This window comes from Pristiophorus japonicus, chromosome 10, assembly GCF_044704955.1.
Source record: "Pristiophorus japonicus isolate sPriJap1 chromosome 10, sPriJap1.hap1, whole genome shotgun sequence".
NCBI classification, from domain to species: domain Eukaryota; kingdom Metazoa; phylum Chordata; class Chondrichthyes; family Pristiophoridae; genus Pristiophorus; species Pristiophorus japonicus.
Genome location: NC_091986.1, coordinates 31546602 through 31567433, shown reverse-complemented (window position 1 = coordinate 31567433; position 20832 = coordinate 31546602). Strand labels below are relative to the sequence as shown.

At 45.1% G+C, this 20832-nt stretch overlaps 1 long non-coding RNA gene across 1 annotated transcript; it reads right to left on the bottom strand.

The window, feature by feature from the left end:
• Window positions 1–1966: 1966 nt before the first annotated feature.
• LOC139274708 (uncharacterized) lies at window positions 1967–19001 on the bottom strand. The gene is made up of 3 exons (XR_011595573.1): window positions 18751–19001; window positions 15500–15681; window positions 1967–2051 (listed from the first exon to the last, which is right to left on the bottom strand). It is a non-coding gene; the product is annotated as an uncharacterized lncRNA (long non-coding RNA).
• Window positions 19002–20832: the final 1831 nt, after the last annotated feature.

Here is a 20832-nt window from a genome sequence, read left to right as displayed (position 1 = left end):
GGGAAAACGAGACCTGGGTGTCATGGTACATCAGTCATTGAAGGTTGGCATGCAGGTACAGCAGGCGGTTAAGAAAGCAAATGGCATGTTGGCCTTCATAGCGAGGGATTTGAGTGCAGGGGCAGGGAGGTGTTGCTACAGTTGTACATTAGGAAAATTCTTCCTGCATCTAACCTGTCTAAACCCGTCAGAATTTTAAATGTTTCTTGGTGAGGCCACACCTCGAGTATTGTGTACAGTTTTGGTCTCCTAACTTGAGGAAGGACATTCTTGCTATTGAGAGAGTGCAGCGAAGGTTAACCAGACTGATTCCCGGGATGGCGGGACTGACATATCAAGAAAGATTGGATCAACTGGGCTTGTATTCACTGGAATTCAGAAGAATGAGAGGGGGTCTCACAGAAATGTTTAAAATTCCGATGGGTTTAGACAGGTTAGATGCAGGAAGAATGTTCCTAATGTTGGGGAAGTCCAGAACCAGGGGTCACAGTCTAAGGAAAAGGGGTAAGCCATTTAGGACCGAGATGAGGAGAAACTTCTTCACCCAGAGAGTGGTGAACCTGTGGAATTCTCTACCACAGAAAGTTGTTGAGGCCAATTTACTAAATATATTCAAGAGGGAGTTCGATGTAGTCCTTACTACTAAGGGGATCAAGGGGTATGGCGAGAAAGCAGGAATGGGGTACTGAAGTTGCATGCTCAGCCATGAACTCATTGAATGGCGGTGCAGGCTCGAAGGGCAGAATGGCCTACTCCTGCACCTATTTTCTACATTTCTATGTTTCTAGGACATTGGTTCCGGTCCTGCCCAGGTGCAGATTGTCCGTTTTGTACTGGTCCCACGTCCCCCAGAACCGGTTCCAATGTCCCAGGAATTTGAATCCCTCCCTGCTGCACCACTTCTCAAGCCACGTATTTAACTGAGCTATCCTGCGATTCCTACTCTGACTAGCATGTGGCAATGGTAGCAATCCTGAGATTACTACTTTTGATGTCCTCCTTTTTAATTTAGCACCTAGCTCCATAAATTCGCCTTGTCGGACCTCATCCCTTTTTTAACCTATATCGTTTATACATATATGCACCACGACAACTGGCTGTCACTTTTCAAAATGCACTGTACCCGCTCAGAGACATCCTTGACCCTTGCACCAGGAAGGCAACATACCATCCTGGAGTCTCGGTTGCAGCCGCAGAAACGTCTATCTATTCCCCTTTCAATTGAATCCCTTATTACTATTGCTCTCCCACTCTTTTTCCTGCCCTCCTGTGCAGCAGAGCCAGCCACGGTGCCTTGAACTTGACTGCTGCTGCCCTCCCCTGGTGAGTCATCCCCCTCAACATAACCCAAAGCGGTGTATCTGTTTTGCAGGGGGATGACCGCAGGGGACCCCTGCACAACTTTCCTTCCACTGCTCTTCCTGTTTGTCATCCATTCCCTATTTGCCTGAGTAACCTTTTCCTGCGGTAAGACCAACTCACTGAACATGCTAATCACGTCATTCTCAGCATCGTGCATGCTCCAGAGTGAATCCACCCGCAGCTCCAGTGCCGCAATGCGGTCTGTCAGGAGCTGCAGCCGGATACACTTCCCGCACACGTTGTCGTCAGGGACACCGGAGGCGTCTCTGACTTCCCACATAGTCTAGGAGGTACATAACATGTGTCCGAGCTGTCCTGCCATAACTTAACCCCGAGATAAACTTAAATTGGCAACAACAATGCTAAAGGTTACTTACTGATATAGAAAAGGAAAAGAAAAACTGCTTACCAATCTCCAGCCAATCACTTATCCCCTTGGCTGTGACGTCACCTTTCGATTTCTTTCTATTTCTTTTTTGCCTTCTCAACCTGCTGCAGCTGCACAAGCTGGCCCCTTGTAGGCCTCACCAATGCTGCTGCTCCATCTCTCCGACTGCCGACGATCCCCGGACTCCCGCTGGGCCTTTATAGGCCTCACCAACGATGCTGCTCTGCCTCTCAGACTGCCGCCAATCCCCAGACTCCCGCTGGGCCTTTATAGGTCTCACCAATGCTGCTGCTGCTCCTATCTGTTGAGTTTTTCTCCTTTGTTATACACTGTCTGGTCATGAAAGCTAACACATAAAATCATAACAAATAGGTATTATGGCCTCTTAAGCCTGCTCTGGCATTCAGTAAAATCATAGTTAATCTTCTACCTCAACTCCACCTCCCACTCAATCCCCATATCCCTTGATTCCCTTTGTATCCAAAAATGTGCCGCTCTAGTCTTGAATATACTCAACAACTGAGCATGCACAGGTGTGTGGGGTCAAGAATTTCTAAATGGCCGACCCCTTATCCTGAGACTATGACCCCTTGTGCTAGACTCTCCCGCCAGCAGAAACATCCTCTCAGCATCAAGTATTATTGACATGTATGTTTTTGAAGAGCAGATGGAACAACACAATAATGTCCACCCAGATTCTGTTTGAGTAAGTGATCCTGCATCATGCAGCTGGTTTGTATTGTAAGGTTGCTTTGTATGCTTACCTTTCTAAATGGTAATGCAACAATACCTCCAGTTTTAATGAACAGTAACACAATATGTTCCAATACAGTTGTATATGTGAAGTTTGGCTGGAGCTGTTGTCTGGAGTAAAAACAAAATAGGGAAGGTGGCTCAACCGTGGCTAAGAAGGGAAATTAGGGATAGTGTTAAATCCAAGGAAGAGACATACAAATTGGCCAGAAAAAGCAGCAAACCTGAGGACTGGGAGAAATTTAGAATTCAGCAGAGAAGGACAAAGGGTTTAATTAGGAGGGGGAAAATAGAGTATGAGAGGATGCTTGCTGGGAACATAAAAACTGACTGCAAAAGCTTCTATAGGGTGAAGAGAAAAAGATTAGTGAAGACAAACGTAGGTCCCTTGCAGTCAGAATCAGGTGAATTTATAATGGGGAACAAAGAAATGGCAGACCAATTGAACCAATACTTTGGTTCTGTCTTCACAAAGGAAGACACCTATAATCTTCCGGAAATACTAAGGGACCGAGGGTCTAGCGAGAAGGAGGAACTGAAGGAAATCCTTATTAGTCAGGAAATTGTGTTCGGGAAATTGGTGGGATTGAAGGCCGATAAATCCCCAGGGCCTGATAGTCTGCATCCTAGAGTACTTAAGAAAGTGGCCCTAGAAATAGTGGATGCATTGATGATAATTTTCCAACAGTCTATCGACTCGGGATCAGTTCCTATGGACTGGAGAGTAGCTAATGTAACACCACTTTTTAAGGAAGGAGGGAGAGAGAAAGCGGGTAATTATCGACCGGTTAGCCTGACATCAGTAGTGGGGAAAATGTTGGAATCAATTGTTAAAGATTAAATAGAAGTGCTTTTGGAATGCAGTGACAGGATCGGTCCAAGTCAGCATGGATTTATGAAAGGGAAATCATGCTTGACAAATCTTCCAGAATTTTTTGAGGATGTAACTAGTAGAGTGGACAAGGGAGAACCAGTGGATGTGGTGTATTTGGACTTTCAAAAGGCTTTTGACAAGGTCCCACACAAGGGATTAGTGTGTAAAATTAAAGCACATTGTATTGGGGGTAATGTATTGATGTGGATAGAGAACTGGTTGGCAGACAGGAAGCAGAGAGTCAGGATAAACGGGTCCTTTTCAGAATGGCAGGCAGTGACTAGTGGTGTGCTGCACGGCTCAGTGCTGGGACCCCAGCTCTTTACAATATACATTAATGATTTGGATGAAGGAATTGAGTGTAATATCTCCAAGTTTGAAGATGACACTAAGCTGGGTGGCGGTGTGAACTGTGAGGAAGATGCTAAGAGGCTGCAGGGTGACTTGAACAGATTAGGTGAGCGGGCAAATGCCTGGCAGATTCAAAATAATGTGGATAAATGTGAGGTTATCCAATTTGGTGGCAAAAACATAAAGGCAGAATATTATCAATGGCATTGATTAGGAAAAGGGGAGGTGCAAAAGGACCTAGGTGTTATGGTACATCAGTCATTGAAAGTTGGCATGCAGGTACAGCAGGCGGTGAAGAAGACAAATGGCATGTTGGCCTTCATAGCTAGGGGATTTGAGTATAAGAGCAAGGAGATCTTAATGCAGTTGTACAGGGCCTTGGTGAGGACTCACCTGGAATACTGTGTTCAGTTTTGGTCTCCTAATCTGAGGAAGGACGTTCTTGCTATTGAGGGACTGCAGCGAAGGTTCACTAGACTGATTTCCGGGCTGGCGGGACTGACATTTGGGGTGAGACTGGATCGGCTGGGCCTGTGTTCACTGGAGTTTAGAAGGATGAGAGGGGACCTCATACAAACATATAAAATTCTGATGAAACTGGACAGGTTAGATGCAGGAAGAATGTTTCTGAGGTTGGGGAAGTCCAGAACCAGGGTCACAATCTAAGGAAGCCATTTAGGGCCGAGATGAGGAGAAACTCCTTCACTCAGAGAGTTGTCAACCTGTGGAATTCTCTATCGCAGAGAGTTGTTGATGCCAGTTCATTAGATATATTCAAGAGGGAGTTTGATATGACCGTGATGGCTAAAGGGATTAAGGGGTATGGAGAGAAAGCAGGAAAGCGGTAGAGGTGAATGATCAGCCATGATCTTATTGAATGGTGGTGCAGGCTCGAAGGGCCGAATGTCCTACTCCTACACCTATTTTCTATATTTCTATGTTTCTATGTTAACATTGTGAAAGAAAACTATTTCTAACATATCTAATTACATAGGATATACAGCACAGATACAGGCCATTCGGCTCAACCAGTACATGCAGGCATTTATGCTCCACTCGAGTCTCCCCCTGTCTTTCCTTATCTAACTCTAGCAGCACAACCCTCTGTTCTCTTCTCCCTCATATGCTTTCCCTAGCCTCCCCTTCAATACGTCAATACTATTTGCCTCAACCACTCCCTGTTCCACATTCTCACCACTCTCTGGGTAAAGAAGTTCCTTCTGAATTCCCTATTTGATTTCTTGGTATCTATCTTATATTGATGGCTTCTAGTTTTGCTCTTCCCTACATGTGGAAACATTCTCTCTGTGTCTACTCTAACATAAACCTTTCATAATTTTAAATACCTCTATTATGTCACCCCTCAGTCTTCTCTTTTCAAGAGAAAGGAGACCCAGCCTGTTCATCCTTTCCTGTGTACAACTACAGCATTTGGATGGCTGAACCGACAAATTGGCTAAATTCTTATAACCCAGTATACCTTACAGGTCAAGACATCTTTTCGTTGATCTTTAAGAAATGCAGACGTGAATTAACTGTCCCATGGGTTGATAAGACAGTAAGGGAACAATCTCTGCCGAAGTAACTGTCCCACAGTTTGATAAGAAAACCAACCAAGCTCACATTGGACTGGAACATAAACTTTTTGGTAGTCTGGATAGTTTGGAACACGCACACAGTCAGCCGATAACCAATTTTCTAAGTATAATTACAATGCAAAGTCTCTCATCGGGAGCTATAGTTGGTGAGAGGGCAACTTACTCAGTTGCCAACCAAAGAGCCACTGACTAATTACCAGACACTTGACCACCAGTACTATTAGTTACATGTGAGTTTTGCTTAAAATTGCTTAAGTATAAAGTAAATGAACTGTAAGTAAAGTAAGTCTCATGGGGTATGTCTATACAGTAACTGTTCTGTATTGATACTATGAATTGTTACTTGTACTCTTATGTTGAATTTTAAGTAAAGGTTGTGCTATGAGGGAAAGCGAGATATCCTGTGTCAGTATTGTTCTGTCGCACGAGTCCGAACCCAGTAAAGTGTAGAGTCAAGATCCTACAGGATAAAAACCTGTTTTATTAAGATAAGTCTTACACCTGATAGGAATACCTTCACATTTCTGATAACATGCTTGTCAATATTTTTTGCACCCTCTCCAGTGCCTCTATATCCTTTGCATAATATGGAAAGCAGAATTGTACCAAGTACTCCAAGTGTGGTCCAACCAAGATTTGATAAAAGTATTTGCCCATGAATTAATATAAGTGAAAAGATAACCAACCTTCCTGTGGCAAATTTCCTGAGGCTTTTAATCATTTTTGTTCAGCTTCTCCCATGTCTTTTGGAATTTTGACACTGCTTTTACTGTGTCTGCTACATTCTGCCAAGAAACTTGTGTAGTTTTCATGTTGGGTAGGTGTTTTGAGATTTCAAACTGGGCAACCCTTCTAGCAGAGCACCTCTAAAGCAATGTCAGAAAATGGTTGTGCTCTGCAACATTGACCAGCTATTATTTGTTTTTCTTTTGCCCAACAACAAACAAGTGGCCTTTAAACAGCAGCTGCAATCTTTAAGAGCCACAACTACAGAAGCTATTTCCAATCCCCTGTGTTGAAAGCAAGATCTCACTGGTGGCCTAAATTCAGGCCTGGAGCACGTTATGAATACAAGATGAGGCCGACCTCAGTAAAATCCCATGAGGTCGGCCAATGCTACAAGTCAGCGAGCACTACACATTCTGAACTCCAACCCTGTAGCTTTAGATTCTTGTAGAATGTTTTACAGCTTTACTAGGATTAGTGCCCTGGGAATAAAAAAGACGAGGAAGTGAAAGAAAGACTTGCATTTATATAATGCCTTTCACGCCAACAGACATCTCAAAGTGTTTCACAGCCAAAGAAGTACTTTTGAAGTGTTGTCACTTTGTGATGTAGGAAATGTGGTGGCCATTTTGCGCACAGCAAGCTCCCATAAACAGCAATGTGGTAATGACCAGAAAATCTATTTTACTGATGTTGATTGAGGGATAAATATTGGCTTGGTCACCAGGGATAACTCCCCTGCTCTACTTCGAAATATTGTCATGGGATTGTCTACGTCCACCTGAGAGAGTAGACGAGTCCTCGGTTTTAACATCTCAGCTCAGCATGCAAGCTGTGGCTCAGTGGGTAGCACACTCACCCCTGAGTCAGAAGGTTGTGGATTCAAGTCCCACTCCAGGAACTTGAGCACATGAATCTTGGCTGACACATCAGTGCAGTGCTGAAGGAGCGCTGCACTATCGGAGGTGCTGTATTTTGGATGAGACATTAAACCGAGGTCTCGTCTGCCCTCTCAGGTGAACGTAAAAGATCGCATGGCACTATTTTGAAGAAGAGAGGGGCGTTATCCCCGGTGTCCTGGCCAATATTTATCCCTCAATCAACATAACAAAATCACATTGCTGTTTGTGGGAGTTTGCTGTTTGTGAGTTGGCTGCCGTGTTTCCCACATTGCAACAGTGACTACACTCCAACAGTACTTCATTGGCTGTAAAGTGCATTGAGACATCCGGTGGTCGTGAAAGGCGCTATATAAATGCAAGTCTTTCTCTTTTTATCTCATCTGTAAGAAGACATCTCCGACATAGCAGCACTTCCTCAGTATGGCACTGGAATGACAGCCTAGGTTATTTTTTTGTGCTAAAGTTGCTGCCACAACCATCCAACTCAGAGGCAAGAGTGCTACCAACTGAGCCACCGCTGACACAAGAAGGTGAAATGAGAGGTGAGTCTGAGGAAGATATAGTGCTATGGAGATTCAGATATTTAAGTTTGACAATAAATTAGTGGATGTTCATTATACTAAACAGTTTTTTACTCTTGGATGTTGTCTGTCACGAGGTCTGTACATGTGATGTTTCATCATCATAGGCAGTCCCTCGAATCGAGGAAAACTTGCTTCCACTCTTAAAATGAGTCCTTAGGTGGCTGAATAGTCCAATATGGGAACCAAGTCCCTGTCACAGGTGGGTCAGATAGTCCTTGAGGGAAAGGGGAGGGAGGGGACAGGTTTGCCACACACTCTTTCCGCTGCCTGTGCTGAACAGGAGGAGACCATTCATGCCCTTGAGCATGTTCCACATTCAATGAGATCATGGCTGATCTGTATCTTAACTCCATCTAGCAGTCTTGGTTCTGTAACCCTTAATACCCTTGCCTAACAAAAATCTATCAATCTCAGTTTTGAAATTTTAATAAAGAGGTGTTTGATACTAGGGAGCAACTGTTTCCTCTGGAAATTTGGTCAATAACCAGAGATCATGGGGCCGAAATTCAGGCCCACCAGAAAACTGGCGCACTTACCGTTTTTTAAGTGTTTTCACCGTCGGGCAGGATGAGGTCGACTCTTGCTCGATATTCAGCTCTTTATCTTTTAGTTTAAGCGGCCAGGAAGTCGGTCATAATGAGGGTGGAAGTGCGGCGGTAAGTGCTGGTGAGGGGAGGAAGTGGGGGCGGGACGGATGAGGGGAGTGGAGATACGTGGTGATGTCATTGCACGTCTGCGTCACCACGTAACTCCCGTCCTTTAAAGGGGAGAGAATCGGCGATTATTTAGGATTGGCCACTGGGCCACCAGGGAAGATTTTGGCCGGAAGGGGTGCCAGGCTGCCTGTTGGCGGCCCAGCCGAACCAGGGGGCACAATAATCCGGCTGACATGGAAGTCGGCTGGCAAAAAAAATAAAACGGTGGCCTCGGTATTGGGCCCTTGTCTTTAATGTCTGCCGAGCAGCCTGACAGAAGAAATGAAAGGTGCATCGACAGAAAACGCTGTTGGGGCACCGCTTGGCGGATATAAATTTTTTGGGGCTGAATTTTGAGGGAGGTGGGGGGTGCTAATGGTGTGCGCACTGATGACACACTCACGGCCACTTGGCAGCAGTGAGGTGGAAATAGGGACGGCCAGAAAAAGACCCCTGCTGAATTTTGCTTGTGGTGGCCATTTGACCAGAAATTGGCGTCCACTCGACCCCGCCGCATGACGGTCGCAATCCGGCAGTAACGGGCCTTATTCAGGAGCTGAATTTCGGCCCACATAACTTTAAAATATTTGCCAAAAGAACTGGAGGGGAATTGAGAAGAAATGTTTTCACGCAAAGGGTTATAGAATAGAATAGAATGGTTACAGAATGGAAGAAAGCCATTCTGCCCTTCGAGCCTGTGCTGGTTCTCTGTAAGAGCACCTCAGCTAGTCCCACTCCCCTGCCCTTTCTCCGTGGTCCTGTAATTTTTTTTTCCTTTCAGCTCCTTATCCAATTCCCTTTTAAAAGCCCTGATTGAGTCTGCCTCCAGCACCCTTTTAGGCAGCGCATTCGAGATCCTAACCTCTCGCTCTGTGAAAATGTATTTTCTTATGTCGCTTTTGTTTTTTTGCCAATCACCTTAAATCTTGTAACGCAAGGTAAGTGCTCATGGGGTAATATATTAGCATGCATTGAGGATTGGTTAACGGACAGAAAACAGAGAGTAGGGATAAACAGGTCATTTTCCGGTTGGCAGATTGTAACTAATGGGGTACCGCAAGGAGCAGTGCTTGGGCCTCAGCTGTTTATATTAATGACATAGATGACGGGACCGAGTGCAATGTATCCAAGTTTGCTGATGATACAAAGCTTGGTGGGAAAGTAAGCTGTGAGGAGGGCATGAAAAGCCTGCTAGTTCAGTGAGAGGGAAATAAGGTGGCAGATGGATTATAATATGGGAAAATGTGAGGTTATTCATTTTGGTAGGAAGAATAAAAAAACAGAATATTTTTTAAATAGTGAGAAACTATGAAACTATGAAACTATGAAGTGTTCAGAGAGATGTAGATGTCCATATACAGTAGACACCTCAAATCGCTGGAGAAATACCACCAGCGATGTCTCCGCAAGATCCTGCAAATCCCTTGGGAGGACAGACGCACCAACGTTAACATCCTCGATCAGGCCGGCATCCCCAGCATCGAAGCACTGACCACACTCGACCAGCTCCGCTGGGTGGGCCACTTTGTTCACATGCCTGACACAAGACTCCCAAAGCAAGCGCTCTACTCGGAACTCCTACATGGCAAGTGAGTCCCAGGTGGGCAGAGGAAACGTTTCAAGGACACCCTCAAAGCCTCCTTGATAAAATGCAATATCCCCACCGACACCTGGGAATCCCTGGCCAAAGACCGCCCTAAGTGGAGGAAGAGCATCCGGGAGGGCGCTGAGCACCTCGAGTCTCGTTGCCGAGAGCATACAGAAAGCAAGCGCAGTCAGTGGAAGGAACGTGCGGGAAACTAGTCTTCCCATCCACCCTTTCCTTCGACGACTGTCTGTCCCACCTGTGACAGAGACTGTAATTCCTGTATTGGACTGTTCAGCCACCTGAGAACTCACTTTTAGAGTGAAAGCAAGTCTTCTTCAATTTCGAGGGACTGCCGATGATGATGATGTAGGTGTCCTCGTACAGAAAACATAGAGAGTTAGCATCCAGGTACAGCAAGCAATTAGGAAGGCAAATTGCATGTTGGCCTTTATTGCAAATGGGGTTGGAGTGCAAGACTAAGAAAGTCTTGCTACAATTGTACAGGGATTGATGAGACCACACCTGGAGTACTGTACATAGTTTGGGTATCCTTATCTGAGAAAGGATATACTTGCCCTTAGAGGCGGTGCAACGAAGGTTCAGTAGATGGATTCCTCTGATTAGAGGGTTGTCCTATGAAGAGAGATTGAGTAGATTGGGGCTATACTCTCTGGAGTTTAGAAGAATGAGAGATTATCTTTTTGAAACATATAAGGTTCTGACAGGGTAGTTGCTGAGAGGTTGTTTCCACTGTCTGAAGAGTCTGGAACTCAGGGTCATAGTCTCAGGATAAGAGATGAGGAGGAATTTCTTCACTGAGAGTGTTGCCAATATTTGGAATTCTTACCCCAAAGGACTATGGATGCTGAATCGTTGAGTATATTCAAGGCTGAGATAGAAAGATTTTTGGAGTCTAGGGGAGTCAAGGGAGATGGAGATCGGGTGGGAAGCTGGAATTGAGGTTGAATGGCAGTGCAGGCTCAAGGGGTCGTATGGCCTACTCCTGCTCCTAATTCTTATCTTGCTATACATGTGATGTTTCTGCTCCTAGCCTCAACAGCGTTTGTGGGGGACAGTATTCCACAGTTCTATTTACCAATCTGATTAGCAACTTAAGAATATAAAAAGTGAGCCATTTTTATTTATTGATTGGCAATGTAACATAGTCATGGACAGAGGTGTAAGTGTGAAATCTCCAGTTCAAGTGCAGACCCTATGGGATGGGATCACAGTGAGCAATGCATTTTCACATTTTTCAGTGGGACTAACTGTACACCATCTTGATTCTTCACACAATCATTGAAACTTACAGCTCAGAAGGAGGTCATTCAGCCCATCGTGCCTGTGCTGGCTCTTTGAAAGAGCAGTCGTGCTTAGTCCCACCGCTTTTGGTCCATAACCCTGTAAGTTGCTCATCCTCCAGTACCTGTGACTCCCTTTTAAAATGATTGATGGAATCAGCTTCCATCACCTTTTCAGGTAGAGCATTCCAGGTCCTGACAACTGTCTGAGTGAAAACATTTCGCCTCATCTCCCCTCTAGACCTTTTTCCAATGATTTTCAATCTATGACCTCTGGTTATTGACCCACATGCCAGAGGGAATAGATTTTCTCTATTTGCTCTATCAAAATGTCTCGTCATCTTGAAAACCTCTAATGGTCACCTCTTAACCTTCTCTGTTCCAAGGAGAACAATCCTAACTTTTCCAACCACTCTTCATAACTGAAGTCTCTCATTGCTGGAAACATCCCAATAAGCCTCCTCTGTGCCCTTTCTAAGACCTTTACATCTTTCCTGATGTGGTGCCCAGAATTATCAACAATACTCCAGCTGAGACCTAACCAGTGATTAATAAAATTCTAGCATGGTCACTTTGCTTTTTTCTTCTATTCCTCTATTTATAAATCCAAGTAAACCATGTACTTTTTAAACTTGCTTATCAACTTGCCACCTTTAGGATTTGTGTATATTGACACCAAGGTCTCTCTGCTCATCTACACTTTTCAAAATCATGCCATTTATAGTATACAGTCTTTCCATATTAGTCCTCACAAAGTGCATTACTTCATAGTCCTCCGCAATGAATTCCATCTGACATGCTTCTGCCCATTTTACCATCCTGGCTATGGCATCCTGAAGCCTATAACTATCCTCATTATGATCTGCTACTTTGCGAAGTTTCGTATCACCTGCAAACTTTATAATGCTGCTCCTTACACTGAAGTCTAGTTCATTTATAAATATTGCAAGGAGTACTATACCCAAAACTGACCCTTGGGGAACACCACTGCAAACCACCTCCCAGTCTGAAAAACATCCATCCACCACCATCCTTTGCTTCCTGTCACTGAGCCAATTTTGTATCCACTTTTCCCTTAATTCCATCGGCTTCCATCCCCTTAATAAGCCTCCTGTGTGGCACTTTGTCGAATGCCTCCTGAGAGTCCATGTACACCACATCTACTGCACTACCTTGATCAACTTTTTCTATTACTTCATCACAAAATTCAATCATTAGTCAGACATGATTTAACTTTAATGTCCATGCTGGATCTCTGATTAATCTATGCCTTTCCAAATGAAAGTTTATTTTGTCTCTGATAATTATTTCCAATAACTTCCCCACCACTGGTGTTAGGTTGTTCTTATTAATTCTCTTCTACCAATTACCAAGCTGCAAGAGCAGTAAATGGAGGAGGTAGCTTTGGTGTCCCAGAAGCTATCCTTCCATCCTCTTTAACCTTTAGCTGATGACTGCAAGGTCACAGCCTGAAACCCTGTGTAATAAAGTCAGGTTGTTATGACGGTCAGCTTTAGATTATGGGTTATAGTTTGTAGCCAGTGGGAAAGCTGTAGAACGTGCATTTGAGCGTCTTGGTTAACAAAGTTGCCTCACCCTCTTGTGAATGGGAGATGCGTTCGGCAAAAGCCTCCACTGCTCACTTACAAACCCCCCTTGCCCCTCACCTTGCAAAAGACCAGCTCGTGTGGGTTTGTTGTATTTATGCCATGGTGTGCTGGGATCGATTGATGCCCAAACATTTAGGAACACCTTGACCTAAAGTCACCTGATATCGGCGTAACTGAAATTCCTGGAATTCGATTGCGATTTTCTTAGCGATTTTATTTTTTATTTTTCTTACTGATACCTGCACTATACTTAAACAACTGCAGCTGATATTTGTCAGATCCCCGCCCTCCCGACGTAGCTGGCAGAACATAACACCTCTCCCACTATTACCCCTATTGGTGGCGCTGCATTTGCACTTGTTTTCCGCCGGTTTAGACGTTCCACCATGGGCAAATGAACACCACACCAAATGAGGGCGTAAGTTTCTGATTGCCATAGAGGCGAGTTACTGTTGGCGGAATCTCGGCACAAGTGTGAACCGGGAAATGATGGTCCATAATATTTAATAACTGATTGAATGGCAAGAATGGGCTTGTATGTACGATTTGTTGAATTATTGATTAACTCACTTTACAATCTTCTTTCAATTACTCAATATAAAATATGATTACGATAATTCAGCAATAATCCCTGAAGAATGTATAAAACCAAGTTACTTTGGATCTTATGTTAAATTTTGTCAAGAAAAGCTGAAACTGGGTTTAACGTTCAAAGTATGAGCTGAAGGGGTGAGACCTACTGCATGAATGGGTAGAAATCTAATCCCGATAAATATTACACAACTGATCAGTTTTGCATTGTAGATCCCATTTCACATGTACAATTTTCATAATTAGCAAGACAATATGTTGAATCTCATTTCGCCAAACAAGCGGAATGAACAGAATAGAAGGTGCAGATTGAAACCGAGAAATCCAAACTCAATCTAATGTGACGCATATTTTTAATTAATCGATTCTCATTTCATTAAAATCCACACTTTCCAAGGAAATACTTGGGAGACAAGAGTGCAGTTATTTTTTCAAGCCTATCCATAATTTAGAGGAAATGTGCATCGGGTCAGGTGAAGGAAAGGAAACAAATACTGCATAAAAAATGGCAAGTATGCATTTAGTTCATATTTAGTGTTTCAAAGATATGACAGCTCTGAGCTCATGTGTAACCCTAGAGGCATTGTCATTTTTGTTGTTCACTTGTCAGAGTGCCAGTATTATGGGGGTGAAATTGCCCCATTTTGAGAGGCCCATTAGCACCTCTGAGGAGCGCTAACAGGGCGCAAGACACTTTTCGCTCGGGAGCTGTGGGCGCTAACGGATCCCGAGAAATTGCGGAGGCAACTGGCGATGACGTCATCGCTGTGCACCGTAACCCCTCATCATCGCACGCTGAACCTTTACCGCCCTGCGGGGGGAATTGCCCTGCTGCCCACCAGCCTGGCGCAAACGGTTGTCAATGCCAGCTTTGTGGGTCGCAGAGCTGGCCGACATCCGCTCACGGGGTAGAAGTTACAGGAGACACCGCCAGCGCCCCGCGCCCCGCACCGCCATCTTACTGTTTTGCTGACTCTCGGGTCGGCTTCTCTACTTGATTTTTTTGCGTGATCTGTTTGGGTGCCCAGCTGCAGGCCTGGTGGTGTAGTGGAAACCATCAGAGGCCTTGCAGAGTTTGCAGCGGCCCTCTCCTTAAGCGAAGGGGAAGGGCGTTGAAGCGCATTAACGCTATGTGGAGCATCCGTGCAGTGCAGCATTACTCATCCCAGAATTGCCCTGGGACCTGCCCCTAAAGGAAGTGGAGCACACGAGATTGCGCTCCGCTTCCTTTTTAAAGCAGTAAGCCCAATTCAGCGGCTGGGGCGGGACATCCGTGCCGAGTGTAGGAAGTCCCGGCCCCAGCAGGTTATCGCCTCCAATCAGGGCGCAGGGCAATTTCGCCCCTATTTCTTTTCCCTTGTGAGGAACTCTAAAATCTTCATATGACCATGGAAATCCAATTTGTAGCATATTATACGAACAAATTATTGATATCCACTAGTTCCATGCTCCAGTAAGCATTGCAGTCATATTCTGTTTTTGTGAAGTATTCTACACATATATATATTTGCAACAATGAAAATGTAATGAACAATGACAAACTAGATCAGTATGTAGAATAGACAACTAGATTAAGAATTTGGCTTTGTCATCAGAAGTAAAGGCATTGCTAATGGAAATAGTGGCGAAAGAAATTGCATGTCCCAGAGCTACTCAAAGATACATTTGTCGAGTTTTGCTCAAATTTCTCAGTCATTCATGTATATTGTCAATTACTCATTTGTGGGCCAATGGAATTAATTGGTTCAGTGTAAGCTGATCCACAGATTCTCAAGTGATCTACAGATCTCAGCTGGAATGAAATGATCCACAGATCCTCAGTCAATTCATTGGCTGAGAATCTATGGATCACTTTAGTTCAAATCTATCGAAGCATCAATCCACAATCTGAAACATTCTGAGAAAACTAATTTACTCAAAGTATTTTATTTCAGTGTTTCAGAGAAATCTACTAGTGTAGTTAGCAGGCGACTTTAATCTATGTATATTTATAACATGAGAAATATTGTCTACGATTTAATTTCAAAACATTTCTCAGCTCACAACATGAACATCTGAAATTAGTTCATGTTCTACTGTCTGAGTTGCTTCAGCATCCGAAAAATGAATCAATTCGTACATCTTGACCTCTAATACCAGTGGAGAAATTTAAAAGGTGGTGCAAATTCTCTGTTACCTGTGTCAGCTGTGGCTCAGTGGGTAGCACTCTCTCCTCTGAGGCCGAGGGTTGTGGGTTCAAATCCCACTCCAGTGTGGTACTGAGGGAGTGTTGCACTGTCAGAGGTGCTGTCTCTCAGATGAGATGTTAAACCGAGGCCCTGTCTGCTCTCTCAAGTGGACATAAAAGATCCCATGGCACTATTTCGAAGAAGAGCAAGGCAGTTATCCCTGGTGTCCTGACCAATATTTATCCCTCAATCAACATAACAAAAAAACAGATTATCTGATGATAATCACATTGATGCTTGTGGGAATTGCTGTGTGCAAATTTTCTGCCACATTTCCTAAATTGAAACAGTGACTGCACTCCAAATGTACTTCATTGTCTGTAAAGTGCTTTGAGATGTCTGGTGGTTGTGAAAGGTGCGATATAAATCCAAGTCTTTCTTTCTTTTTACCAGTTTGAGTTCCTTACCATGCATATTCCCGTGCAGATGGAAACCAGTCGGCCCGTAGATCGACAGAAATTTGTCCCTTGGGCCTCATTCACATACTCGCCGCATGCTGCCGGTGTCTCGCATGAGCGAAGACTATGGGCTGGGTTTTCGGTTGTCTAATGCCTCAGTTAGCGGCTAGAGAGGCGTTAATGGGAGTGTAAGAGATTACCGACCGGGAGAGCAGCTTTTGGCGATTTGACAGAAAATTTATTAGAGGGGTGCAAACCAGTAGCGCCTGGCTACTGACGATCAGTGCGATCCTGACGTCAGTCCTGGTGCAATGCCCATGCTTGCACCCCGGTCGGTAAATTAAATACGGCCGCCTCATTTAGCGGACACCAAGAACAACATCTGGAAAAACAGCTGCTACAGGCTTGCAGAGTCCTTAACTAGTGGCTACTTAAAGGGATGAGGGAGGGCTTCCCTCGGAGGTCACAGTCACTGCAAAGTTTACACAGAGCACGGTGCATGAGCCTCCGTGTTTGCAGTGGCAGACATAACAGTACAGCTTGAAAACAAGTGATTTTGAAAACTTTAATATGTGCATTACGATGCTGAGCCTTTAAGACTCGGCTTTTGCCGGGATCTGAATCAGAGGTCGGCGCATGCGCAATGGGCCGCCAAATTAACCGATCAAACTTTCGTTATGGCCCGCCCCCCCCCTCCCCAGCTGTAGTATACAAAAATGGCTGATTTAACGCCCCTGTCAGCTCCCTTCGACTGATTCTGATGAATTTCTGGGCGGAGGCCGCAAACTTTTTCAAGGCGCTAAAATTACCGCTCCGCCTAGGTTACCGCACCAAATGAGGCACGACCGAATTTCTCCCCCATAATGTTGGGCGGCCTATCTCATCAGCAGGGGGCTTCGGGTAAGTCGCCAGTAGGGCGATTGGAACAGTCCAAGGAGGGAGTGATCACAACTGCTGCGGAGCCAGAAGAGCACGTCACCTCCTCCTGACTCCACAGAATGTTTTTTTTTAAACCCAAAAATATTTAAACTTGAAGTTGGCAGCCCCGATGAGGGCCACTGAGGAATCCTATGCGGGGCAGGTCCGCTGCCTTTCCCGCTCATCCACAACAAATTTCTCAATGGGGTCCTTCAGCAGCCTTTCGGCCCCTAATATTTAGGTTTAAAGGGACCACCTGTTTCTGGCATCCGCCGTGATGCCTAAAAAAAAGGGCCCCACGAATTTATCAGTGGAACCAATCAGTGGATCACAAATGAATGTGAAATGAGTTGTACAGTATCAGCTTGGCAGAGCTACTGCTTATTTACAACGAGATAAATCCTCAGGGAGGTCACTGTTTTTATTTATTTGTTCACGGGATGTGGGCGTCGCTGGCAAGTCCAGCATTTTTTTTTTTTTTTTTTGAAATTCGTAGCCTATCGTTCCAATTCTTTGTCAAATCACAAACGCCAGAGGTCACCTTGCACACATCAAGGATCACTCTGCGCCAATGCTCTTAGCCAAAAGGCCTAGAGCCACTGCACCGTTCCTGGAAGTACTGCAATACCAGGTTCGTGCCATGGAGGTGGATGGGTCAGGTCCCCCACACACCTCCGTGGAGGTGGATGGGTCAAGCCACCCCACCCACCTCCCTGGCAAGTCCAGCATTGCCCATCCCTAACTGCCCTTGAGAAGGTGGTGGTGAGTCGCCTTCTTGTGTCTGTGTGGTGAAGGTACTCCCACAGTGCTGACTTTGTCACAGCGGTTTGGTACAACTGAGTGGCTTGCTAGCCCATCTCAGAGAGCAGTTAAGAGTCAACCACATTGCTGTGGGGCTGGAGTTACATATAGGCCAGACCAGGTAAGGACGGCAGATTTCCTTCCCTAAAGGGCATTAGTGAACCAGTTGGTTTTTTTTCCGACAATCTGGTAGTTTCGTTGTCATCATTACTGTTAAAATAGCTTTTTAATTCCAGATTTATTTAAGTAACTGAATTTAAATTCCTCCAGCTGCTGCGGTGGGATTTGAACTCACGTCTCTGGATTATTAGTCCAGGCCTATGGGTTGCTAGCCCAGTAACATAACCACTATGCTACCGTACCCAACTGTTCCCACGAGCTCACGATTTTCTGGTGATTTTAAATGACTGGGAAATTATCAACACCACAAATTGGGTACTCTAATTTCTGTACCGAGTTTTGCAACCTGCATGCTTGCTGAGCAAGATTATGCACCAGGAGTGCTGTCTTGTCCGATGCAAAATTTATCCTTTGCTGCTAAAACAATGTCTTCATCGATGCTTATCTGAATATATGATTCAGCTTGTTTGATGGGCACACTGCGCTGTTGTTTGTACTGTATCTGAGACAGAACAGTAAAAAAATCTATGTTTACTGTGAATGATACTCAATGCTTTCTTTATAGAACCATGTAATCTAATTATATCTTTACTGCCTTAGTCCCTCATTCATGAAAGAACATTTTTAATTTTAATATTTCTCAGCAGTCCTGGGTTCTACAAGAACTGCAAGAAAATGAATGAATAATATCACACAAGAAACCACCGTTCTAAATTAAAACAGTTATGTAATAAAAAAGGCAAATGGTACAATTTAAGGAACTGAAAATGCTGTTAAAGTTTTGTATTTTATATTGGCATTTTATATTAACCATGTTACTCAAGTGGCTGAAGGATATTGATCTAGTTCATGCCTGAGTGCTTTTATTAACTATTATCCCAATGTCAGGGAAACCACACAAGGAGCAGTATGCTTCAGTATTGGGCTGGTTGGACATTTACATGGTATGTCCCATTTCTTACCTTATTGCATTCACGGTCTCGTGCTTGCTATAGTTTTTCCTCTGATTTTCTTGCCTTACTCCTTCTTCCCTGAAGGCACTTGTTCACGCTGGGTGGGAGTGATCTCATATCTCCCGGGTGGAAATACATTATTCAGCTTTATGCAGAGACCTTCGCCGTTGAATTGAATCCTTACCTCACCTGGAATCCAGCCACGTACATTTCTAATACAAATCACAGTTGGAGATTAGGAGCAGAAACATGGCTCGTGATACCCTTCCAAAAACCTATGGATGCTGAGGCTAAATGAAGTGCCCCCTTTATCCGCCAACTTAGCATCGATTAGGGATTGAAACTAGCGACTTACTTGTACTTCTTGCAATTTAGTATGCTACATTTGCTCTCTCTACATCGGGGAGACCATCGCAGATTGGGTGACCGCTTTGCAGAACACCTCCTTTCAGTCTGTAAACGTGACCCCGAGATTCCGGTTGCCTGTCACTTTAATTGTCCTCTCCCCTATTTTTTCAGATACGAGCTGTTGATGAATCTACCATTCTCATTTACACCTCTTCTAGACGCAACCTTTGTTTATTTATGTCCCACTACCATCTCTTTTTGCTTTGTGCAATCATACCTTACGTTATTCAATCCCTCCTGCCTTCCATCCTATCACAGACCTTCCCTTTTGTTCTTTCTTCCCTGTCCCCCTTTCCCTGCCCCTGCACTTGCTTAAAACCTGTTACATCTCCAATGTTTTCCAGCTCTGATGAAAGGCCATCGACCTGAAACGTTAACTCTGTTTCTCTCTCCACAGATGCTGCCTGACCTGCTGAGTGTTTCCAGCATTTTCTGCTTCTATTTCAGATTTCCAGCATCCACAGTATTTTGCTTTTGTATTCGGGATTGAATCTGTTTGGTGCAGTGGTACAATACAGGATGTCTGCACCCTGCATTGTACCACTGCACCAAACAGATTCAATCCGCTGCCGTGCCCCGGGTCCCCAGAGAGCAGTGCCGACCGAGCTGGAGCTGCAGTCTCAATCCACCCACAGGCAAGCCCCAGGCCCGGACCTCACACAGAGACCCTGCAGCCCCAGCCCCCACAGGCAAGTCCCAGGCCCGGACCTCACACAGAGACCCTGCAGCCTTAATCCCCACAGGCAAGTCTCAGACCCGGATCTCACACAGAGACCCTGCAGCCCCAGCCTCCACAGGCAAGCAGCCCTGCACAGAGGGGCCTAGTGGGGGGGCTGGGGGGGGTGAGCCGGCGGGGCGCTGAGGGATCCAGGGGCCGGCGGTTCGGAAGAGCCCCGCAGAGGACGAGGCCGTTGGGCGGGCCCCGCAGTGTAGCTGTTAGCGTCGGATTGCCATGGCAGCCGCAGGGGAGGCCGCTACAGAGGCCACGGGGGACGTGGCAAGTGCGGCCGCTGGAGAGGCCACGACGGCCGCAGGAGAGGCGGCAAGTCAGGTGGCAGCGGAGGGGAGCAGAGGCTGCGGCGGCGGAGGGCATTCGGAGCGGTGGAGAAGAAGATGGCGGCGGCATCGTGTCGGAGCTGCAGAGCATCAAAGATGGCAGCGCCCAAGGAGAAGCCTCGTGGAATCCTCCTGCATCAAAGATGGCGCCTTAAAAAGGAAATGCACCCGGGAGTCTTGAAAGGGCCTTACAAAGAGGTGGTCCCCACAAATGACTTCTGTTTGGCAGAGCGAGTCTAAAATGAGCTATGTTAATGTGAGATAGTGAATTTATAATAAGAATTACTTTTTTTATGCTGAATGGCCACTGTATTTGTGTAAAATAATGGATGAAGTACAATTAATGATAACGGTTAACAAGGAAATCAAGGTTCCGCTACCAGTCAATAACCAGTTAATGTACCAGATAATATGTACCATACTAACGCACTGTCTATGCCCACCTGCCTTCCGTTGGACAAGTGTGATGTTATGTAATGATGTGTGTATCGTCCCAGTACCTTAAATGTAATGTAAGTACTATGCCACAACACAGAGGGCGCTGCGGTGGGAAACCCTGGTAGTACCTGTAACAAGGACTATATAAGGGTGACCACCACACCTGGGAGGCACTCTGGAGCTGAACAA